Source organism: Dipodomys spectabilis, unplaced genomic scaffold, assembly GCF_019054845.1.
Source record: "Dipodomys spectabilis isolate Male_0828 unplaced genomic scaffold, ASM1905484v1 ptg000636l, whole genome shotgun sequence".
Lineage (NCBI taxonomy): Eukaryota > Metazoa > Chordata > Mammalia > Rodentia > Heteromyidae > Dipodomys > Dipodomys spectabilis.
In genome coordinates this window covers 274691-284639 of record NW_024871313.1, presented here as the reverse complement: position 1 = coordinate 284639, position 9949 = coordinate 274691, and the positions used below count along the sequence as shown (strand labels likewise).

The 9949-nt window shown below is 33.4% G+C and overlaps 1 pseudogene; it reads left to right on the top strand.

Annotated features, from left to right (window-relative positions):
• The first annotated feature begins 4152 nt into the window (after positions 1 to 4152).
• LOC122101176 lies at positions 4153 to 4249 on the top strand (annotated as a pseudogene).
• The last annotated feature ends 5700 nt before the right edge of the window (positions 4250 to 9949 follow it).

The following is a 9949-nucleotide window of genomic DNA, read 5'->3' as shown; positions in this document are numbered from 1 at the left end:
CACTACAATGCAAGACATGAAAATAAATTCCACATCCAATGAGGCAACTTGAAGAGTTTTAAAAGACAAATAATGAAGATGTAGCAGTGGTGGAGCCCGTATAGTCCTTCAGCTTCACTAGACTTGAAGCCAAGAAGCTGTGATTAATTGGAACTCCGGCAAGAGCTAAGAGGAGGACATAGAAGTGGGACATAGAAGCATTGTCCTTTTGTAACAGACACTGTCTTCCAAGGTATGGGTGATTTAAATCTATTCTCCTCCATACATCTTGGTGAAGAAATGCAAGACCAAGAGAAAAATAATATATTGAAATAATTTTGCATAGAATAACTTCACTGTTCCTGATACGGTATGTAAGGAGAATCTTAAGAGAGAAGATAAAAGTGCATTATTTTTTGGTTTCCTCTAAGCATCATGTTAGCAAAATATATCTTTGAGGTTAGACAATTCTGATTGAACCAACAAGTGATGGAGTACTTATTTTTGTGGGCACTTTAGACACAAGAAGTCTTTCAAGGTAAAAGAAAAAAATATAGCCAAATACTTGTGAGCACATCTTCTTGGACTGGAGACAAAGTTTTACATTAGATTTCTCAGCATTAACATAGATGTTGTTTCATGGCGACCAAATGCAAGAGGGAAAGTTAATGGACTCACTTGGCCAATTAAACAGCATGAAAGAAGAAAATGGCAAATAATATTTAATGAATTACTTTGAACAATTACTTTGACAGAAGAAAGAAGTAAAAATATAATTCAAAATCAATTGACTTCAAAGTATGAAGAAAGAGTAGTGAAGAGAGATTAGAGAAAATATAGAGGATTGTTTTCTCTCCAGTGGAGTAATGGTTTCTTGATCTTGTTTCTTCCATTCTATCCTCACAAGCTACCAAGTGTGTCTCAGAACTGGATTATCCAGTTCAGACAGAAAACTCGTAGAAGAAAGATACTATTTGCAGCAGATGTAGGTGATTTATAACCTTAGACAATCTATTTAATTCTGTTCAAAATTCTCCCCTATCCCAAACTTCCCTCTTTGAACAGCTTTGCTTGCTTTTCCCAAGACTGCCATTCATTAGCTGATTAACATTTTGAGAGGTCATATTCATACTCTCTAGAGATTGCTGTTTGGTTGTGATTTTTGTGTGTTTTTGTTTCTTTTCGTGTTTTTTAACTGAATTTTAAAAGTTTGTGCAATTGTGTTACAATTAAATATATCCATCTAATTGTCCAATGCTCCTAGATCAGAGTCACTCCTTCCATCATTCTCAACCAATCCATTCTCCAAGACTTATTTCCAATTTACCACTTTCTTTATCATATGTGTACATTGACTATTCTAGCTTTATTGCCCCTTGTTCATTTTTCATTCATTCTATGTCTTTAGTATATTTCCATTCTGGTTTCAACTTCCTTATAGTCATACTGTTAAACTGTCTATTAATACTTTGAAAGGTTTATATACATTCCATGGACTTTAAATCCTGCATATTTTTGAACTTATGTCAGCTTATATTTCCATAATTCATTCATCGGCAGCAACAATTTGCAAGACTGGAGACGTGAGGCACCTAAACATGATTTTATTCTCATCCATTTGGAAGATTAACCTTTAGTCAAAAAGAAAGTTAAAAAATGGCTTAGAATGTATTCCTAACTATGAATTTTTATAAATGGCTTTGTACAATGGTGTGATTCTTTTATTTTACATGGAATAATATTTTCTACTATCTATAAGTTTTGGAAATAGAAGAAAATTAAAATTTATACCTAGAGAGGAATACTATAGAAATAGAAGACAGATATTAGTTTTGTCATATCTCTGATGAGTACCCATATTCAAGACTTAAAGTCATTTCTTACTATGTTAGACAGAGAGAAAACATAAAATAACATATGATAAGGCAACTATTTGTGACTTTTTAAAATATACCTTATTAAATGATCAAATTTATTAGCTTACGTTTGGGTTTGATATTTAGGAGGCTGATCTATTTAACACATTTCTGGAAGGCCCTTACTGAAAAACACAAATTTTGGGTGATACTATTTCTACACTTTAATGAATGGTTGAACGTGTTTGGCAATAGTGCTGTGTAAATAATTCAACTCTATTGTAACTTGCTCTCTACACTTGAAAAATTTGTAAGTCACTAAGTATCATCAACTTGTCAAATGTTATTTTGGCGAATGTGATTTTTAAAAGTTTATTTGAAAAGGAATACACTTTCAGGAGATTAAATGTAGATTATCATTGGTTTGAGAGTGACATTTTTATAGCACAGAACCATGTTGTACTGAAGTTCCAGTGTTTTGAAGCACTCCTTAGTGCTTCAAATGTTTTTTTCTGAATTACATTTGACCTCTAAGGAAAGTTTTCCGGGCTTTGGTAGACCAATTATCGATCTATCCTTCCAGGAACTATTTTTTGGCCCACTTATATTGGAATAAAATCTTTCATTAATCGTAGGGGAGGGGTATTAAAAATAATCTTATGACACTTTGTGAACTTGTTCACTCATATTGGCTGGTCATCTGTAAGTTGAATGTTTGAATTACAGTACTTTCTCTCAAATTTTGTGCTCATCCTTCATTTTAAGTTGCCTTGCATTTCACAATTGCTTACTGCTAATTCCTGGATCTCAAGGAAACATAGGAAATGAGAAATTGAGATGGGTCTTCAATTACTTTGTGTTGACATGTTGCATGGGCCTGGGTGAGAAGTATTGCCCTTGTTATCTGATGATGCAGGTAACTGGGACCTGGGATCCTAGGACCCATGGGTACTGCAGAAGAATAATACTTTCTGGACATCTTAGCAAAATTTGGGCATAATCAGTAGGAATTCTTCAGAAATACGGAGAAAGACAGTTTGGGACAAGCGAGTTAAAACAATAAACAGAACAGCAGACTAAAATCCATTATTGATTAGCGGAAAACATTGCTTTTTTTACCATGTGGATTCAGAAGACCAAGAACAGTTGGAATGTATCACAAGTTTATACTAAAGACATTGCATTGATACTTTTTATATTCTAATATATATTTTAAACATAATTATTTATATTCCAATTCTATTTATTGGAATAAATAAATATCAATTTATTTGTCAAATTATCAACTAATTCCAGTAAGTTTCACTGTGTGAAATATAAGATCAGCACATATAAATATAAAATATATAACTATATATAATATAAATAAAAGGCACACGTTTTGCATTGTTCTGTTGTAGTGACTGTATCAAAAGCAACTCTGTTTTAAAGTATTATTCCATTATCTCTACCTCAGTGTTTGATACAGTTAGACCTAAAGCTTTACTATTTGTAGATTTACAGCATGGAGGCAAGAGGAAACACTGTGATTAAAACATTATGAATTTAATGCCTAATAATGAGGAGAAACACATGGACTTCTCCTGCGACTATGAAAATATTTGGTGATAAAAAGGCAGTAGTGTAAGTTCCTGCCCAGTTGGATGGTAGATAGGCCAGGACATTAAGTAATCATGCATACTAACAATTTTTTCACCTTCTTGGCTTTAGCTGCTTTTGAAATGGAAGATATAATAAACAATTATAATTTGATAAAATACCTTCTAGTCTGAACAGTTCTGTTTGAACTGTTCAGCTCTCTATGATCCCTTGTAACCAAGATGAGTTTTGTTCCAGTAAGGCAATCTATGCTGTCAGTGTAAGATATTCTGGTTGGTCTGTTCCCACATGGAAGAAGGATAAACCCTCAGGTAGACATTTGTGCCAGTAACACCTCATTTGGGAAAATGTCAGCTGAAGAAGTTTAGAAGTAGCTCTTAAGCAACGCTTACTTTGAATCCATTAGGTCCACAAAGCTAATTCAGTTGGATAAATAAGTACTTGAAAAAGCCATCACCTTTGGACCTATCTATAAATAATTGAGAGTACGATCAAATTCCAAATAAAAAGACTTAAGATAGTCATTGACAAAAAAAATTTGCAAATGTGAGCAATCGACTGATCAATATAATTTTTTCCACTATTCACAGAATTTTAGGGAAATAAGATCGATAGCATTGTTAGGAACAATAAGGTTTCCTTGTTACAGGTAGGCACCCATAGATATAAGCCTGTATAAAGATTGCATCATTAACTACTTAAATTTAGAGGATACTACATGCTTCAGCAGTACGTATACTCAAATTACATTACAGAGGTTAACATGGCACTTGCACAAGGATAATATGAAAATTTGAGAAGTATTCCATATTTTTCACTCTTCAGATGCAAGAAATGAAAAACAGTTATTAAAAAGTTGATTACAAAATTACAAGTGTAACAATACAAGTAATTCATATAATTCAATTTAGTTTGATATCAGTGTATTAAATCTTCACCTCAGAAAAGCTTTTACATACCATAAACTTTACAAAACTTTTCAAATTAGACAACATTGTCATTTTATCCCAAAGAAAAATAATATTAAGACCTAGAAAAAAAAAGGAATCAAACTGTTTCTATATGGAATGCAATCGGAAAGGACACATTAATGACCCTATATATTATAAAATAATGTAGAATTCAAAGTATATCTAGGAGACAATAAAATAAATTATGAACATTATGCAAACATAGAATATAGAATATTTTAAAATATATTTTTTCAGACAAGCACCAGTAATCTTGTAGTTCCTGTACTACTCATTTCAACAGGTAAGTTAAAATTATTTCTGATTAAAAAATCACAAACACTGAAGAAATCATTATACATGAATACAAAAACTATTGAATACTTTTTGACATCCAATGCAGGCAATTCGCTTGGAAGAATTCCGCAGAATCCATGAATTTTTACAGTAAAATATTGGTGTTGCCGGGCACTGGTGGCTCATGCCTATAATCCTAGCTACACAGGAGACTGAGATCTGAGGATCATGGTTCAAAGCCAGCCTGAGAAGGAAAGTCTATGCTAATCTAATCTCCAATAAACCACTAGAAAACTGGAAGTGGAGCTCTGGCTCAAGTGGTAGAGTCCTCACCTTGAGTTGAAGAGCACAGGGATACCTCCCAGGCCCAGAGTTCAAGCCCCATGACCGACCAAAAATAAAAAGATATTCCTCATATTTGGATTGTGAAAATATTTTGTAGGGACACAAAAGATGGACTCGCATTTTTGAAATTTAAGAAACTTAACCCGACCATTAGTATTTAGGTGAACAATTTGTACAGCCTTCCACAACTTCATAGACGTAGTGATACATAGTTATCCTTATGGCAATATCAAATGCAGTTTCCTCTATGTTGTTCTTCAGGCCTGGTTGTATATAATGGTTCAACAGAAGGAGATCCAGCGTATCTTTTCTATCTCAATTCTCAGCAGCAAGTTATAAGGGGGTCAAGAGGCCTTTAGTTTGGGCATTGGTATCTGTATCGTGATGAAATAAGAAAGAAACCATTCTGGTATTATTCCACGTATATGCACTCTGCAGGGGTGTTCAGTCATCTACAGTTATTGCATGTGCCGCTTGAGACACCAACTCACTGACAATGTCCACTGTAGGCTTCTCGATGAAGTGGCGTATACTCATCGTCATCCCTACTATTCACATGAGTGGCCTTTTGGGAAAGAAGTCTCCGCACTGTAGTAAGCTGAATATTTTTGGCAGCCCAATGAAGAAATTTGCTGGGATCCTTCTCCATTGCATTTGCATTTGATACCATTCCTTACTTTTTCATCTTTTTCCTCATATTCCTAAGAATTGCCTAACCAGATACTTTGAGTGCCCGTGGGAATGAGGTGTCCATGTATTTCCTAATAGTTCACATTGGTTTTACTGGTCAGAAATATCCGGTGAATTTTCTGCATCTGTTTATTCACCATGATTTATTTTCTATTTTTCCGATTTTTCAATTCGAAATTATTCTAATTGTAGAGTAAGGAATTGATGGAGAGCAGAGGAAAGATGTTCCTCCGTATTCAAATGTACACACTGAAAATGAGAACCAGTGATGTCTTCATGTGCAGCTTATTCTAAGAATGAGAAAATAGGAAATAATGCCTTCTATATAAATGATTTGGAAAATGGCAGAGCAAAAAATGAAATGATGCAACCAAAAATATAAAAGCAAAACAAATTAGGATAATTATGGGCAATCATATTATCTATGAGAACCTAGAAAGGGAGAGAGAAAGAGACAGATGTGCAATGACCTAGCTAGCCACAAAATCCATGCCTCTGATCAATTTATAGAGCAAACAAAATTTTAATTTTTAAAAAAGATGGAAATAGAATTTATGTATTTACTTGAAATTAGTAAATACATTTTTAGTAGCCTACATAAAGAGACATACCTTTGACCAAATTATAGACAATAAACTAATTCCTTGATAATTCTAGTAACAGATCTGACTGAAATCAGTTAAATCATACTTTTGCTGCACAATGAAGGAGTAAGAAGGTAGTAAAGCAGCTAGAGAAGGCAGGGAGATTGTATCTGTGACAAAACTTTGTGGAAATTGATATTGAGGATTTCTTCCTGGTGATCCACTTGCACTGGAAGCATGATTCTGAACTATTGTTGGCTGATACTGAACTATTGATTTGATCATTATATTCTACAAGAAGAAAAATGAGAATTGATAGTTAAGGACTACTAATACATTTTGACCTTCTCACTAAGCACTTTCAATCATCAAAATCACATGAAGACAATAGACAGGCCTCCTTTTTAGATGAAAGGAAGTGTCTTTGAAAAAACAAGGAATGTATGTAGTCATGCAAAGGACTTCTATTTTACCAATGCCTCATACATTTTTCTAATGTTGGGTACCAATAAATAATGGATCTATTAGAATGCTCTTAAGGCTCATATGTTCAATAGTGAATTCTCTTACACTATATCATGGTATTTTTTGTGTATGGTCTTAAGAATAAATTTACATTACTAACTTGAATTTCTGACAAGACAGTATCATCACTGTACATCTTGCTTCTATACTCTCACTTTTAAATTACTATCTAAGTATGTGCATTAGATAACTCTAGAGGAAAAAGTAGAAGCCACACTGATGGCTTATGTCTTTAGTAGTAGTTAAGCAGAAAGATGAAATCTGAGGATTGTGGTTTGAAAGCAGACCAAGAAAAAAAAAAGTCCATTAGATTCTGATTTGAAAGTAACCAGCAAATGGAGCTGTGGTACAAGCAGTAAAATGCTAGCCTTGAGATAACTGAAACAAAAAAATAAATTCTGGGACAAAGCCAGGCCCTGAGTTCAAGCCCTAGTATTAGCACCAAACAAATGAATTAATTAATAAGGTAATTAATTAATTAAAAATAAATGAAGTGGTCACATGTAGAGAGGCAGGTAAAATGTAACATGCGTGGTGATGGTTTATGTATTATTTTGTAATAAGGCATATTATCATTTGTCCTAATCACTAATACTTTATTTGAATTTTTTTTGTACAATAAACCCTGAATTTAGCATGCATGTATATGTGTGTGTACATGTGTGAACATGTGTGTATGTGTATATGTGTGCGTGTGCTGTTGCAATGTTGCTTGCCAATGTGGACAGGGTGAGGCTGCAAAGAGCTAACTGTGTTGCGATGTTTTATTTATCAGTGTTCTGTCATGTCATTTCAGTGAAACCACCCTTCTGTAAATTTTATTTGTCTAATAATAATGCCATCATAATTAAAGCATTTACAACATTAAGTTAGATAAAGAGACCGTTTCATCTCTTACTGTATGTTAGGTAAGAAGATACAGACATAATTAGGTAGTAAGTTATTGCTGTAAGATGATTGTCAGTACAAAATAGGTATTTGACCTCTTAAATTGGTTATATTTGTAAGATACACTCATGGAGTGATTTGGACCGACTTGACCAAACAGGTATGTCTCTCTGGTTATTCCTGTGAAACACAAGTTGGATAAACTCCGGATTTCTGTTGAAAATAACTTTCTTTGCAAGATCATATCTATTCTCACTAAGAGGTAATCAAACCCATATTACGTTTGAATATCCCATCTTATTGACTGAAAATAAGTATTGTGGATATGCTTGTTAGATATTCCTTTCAAAAACGAACAAACAAAAAGCATGTGTCATGTCTAGATTGTGGATGCGTTTGAAGGTGTTTTGTATATGCACAGGGATCTTTACTAATTGCTCTTTTGTGGGAGTAACTACGGCAACTAACAAATAAGGCTTTTTGAATATCTTTTCCAGTATACATAACATCCCAGAGCAAGTCTTACAATTTCATAAAATCTTTTGAATATTTTAGTATTATTTCAGTACATTGACTATAGTGCTAAAATTTCTGAAATAAATATTGCTAAGATCTGAAAATGTAAGTGGATATATAGGCTTTTTATGCGTCATTTTATGAAAACACAGTTTTTATGAAAGTAAATGGAATAGAATAAAAGAATGTAAGTGAATTGGGTAAGCTAATTATTAGTATAACTTTGTTTTCTATTAACAGTCCATTGAATGTACATGATGCAGTAAAATTATTTCCTTTGTGCCTCTAAACTTCAGTTAGTTTTAGAATCTTTATAGTTATGAGTGAACTTTTAGTATAAATAATGTTCTTTTAAAATGATTAGGAATAACCTTGTGTTTTGTGTCCTACTCCCAAGAATATGAGTTATTTTTAAGTGTTAATAGTTTATCATTATCATTATCATAGGGAATCATTATTATCATAGGGAATTAAAAGTGCAGTAGTATTGATGTCTTTTTAAACCAATTGTATTCACAAGTTGGAGAGTCTTTAATTCATACTTAGGTCTTGGTGTCTATGATTTTTAATCGCTCGTTCCTAACATTAGTGATAATTCAGACTGCATTTTTGGGTATATGAAAGGTCAAATATTTATCTGGGTCAAAAGTGATTTTTATATTAGTCTTTCTTTAATAACATTTTAAAGTAGTACATTTCTCTCAAAATGTTGGGTATGAAAAGCAATCAAAATACTTCTAATGGTCAACAATTTAGGTGAGCTACAGTGTGGAAATGATTGCTCCAAAAGACCTGCAGTCTGTTTCCATCAGGAATTGGGCAGGTCATTCTTTCAGTAAGACTGTGTTAACCAGAGATGGGGTCCCCAGGCAGTGCAGTGTTGAGTGAAGGGATAAAATATGATTTCTACTATTTTGAGGTAGAAATCAAGAATGTTATAGTTTAGTAGTTCCTTTCTGCAGGGAGGTATCAATTGATTATGAACTTGGAGTTTTTATATTACAGTTACTTATTTTCTTTTTGTTGTTGTTGTTGGTCATGGGGCTTGAACTCTGGGCTCGTGTGCTGTCCCTGCGCTCTTCCACTCAAGGCGATCGCTCTACCACTTGGACCACAGTGCCATTTCCAGTTTACTAGTGGTTTATTAGAGATAAGAGTCTCACCGTCTGTCCTGCCCGAGCTGGCTTTGAATCACAATCCTCAGATCTCAGCCTCCTGAGTAGCTAACATTATAGGCGTGAGCCACGGGTGTCCCCCTTAGTTACCTCTTTTCTAACAAAGATAAAGTGAAATATTATTAAGTGTGCACAATAAGTTGGGAAATTTTACTAGAATTAGTAGACTGAGTGATGGTATTTAGTTATAAAATAGAATGAGGTTATTTGATATGGTGGGAATGGAACACAGGCTAACACTTACCATGTGTGCAATATTGTACTAGTAATTCCAACTCTGAAGACTTAAATAACATAATCTTAGAATTAAAAATAAAGGTAGTTCCACTTTATGGGATTATTGTTAGGATTAAATTAGATACCAAAGGAAAAATATTTGGAAAAACAATCAGAGTTTGATTCTTTCTACCTGTTATTTTATCATGTGATATATTCTAATATTTTTACTGTGATTTTTATATTGTGTCTATTTAGGATATGCAAAGTGATGTATTGAAATTCATTGCGTTGTTCAATTTTCTGTCAGTGAGAAGAAAATACCTGCA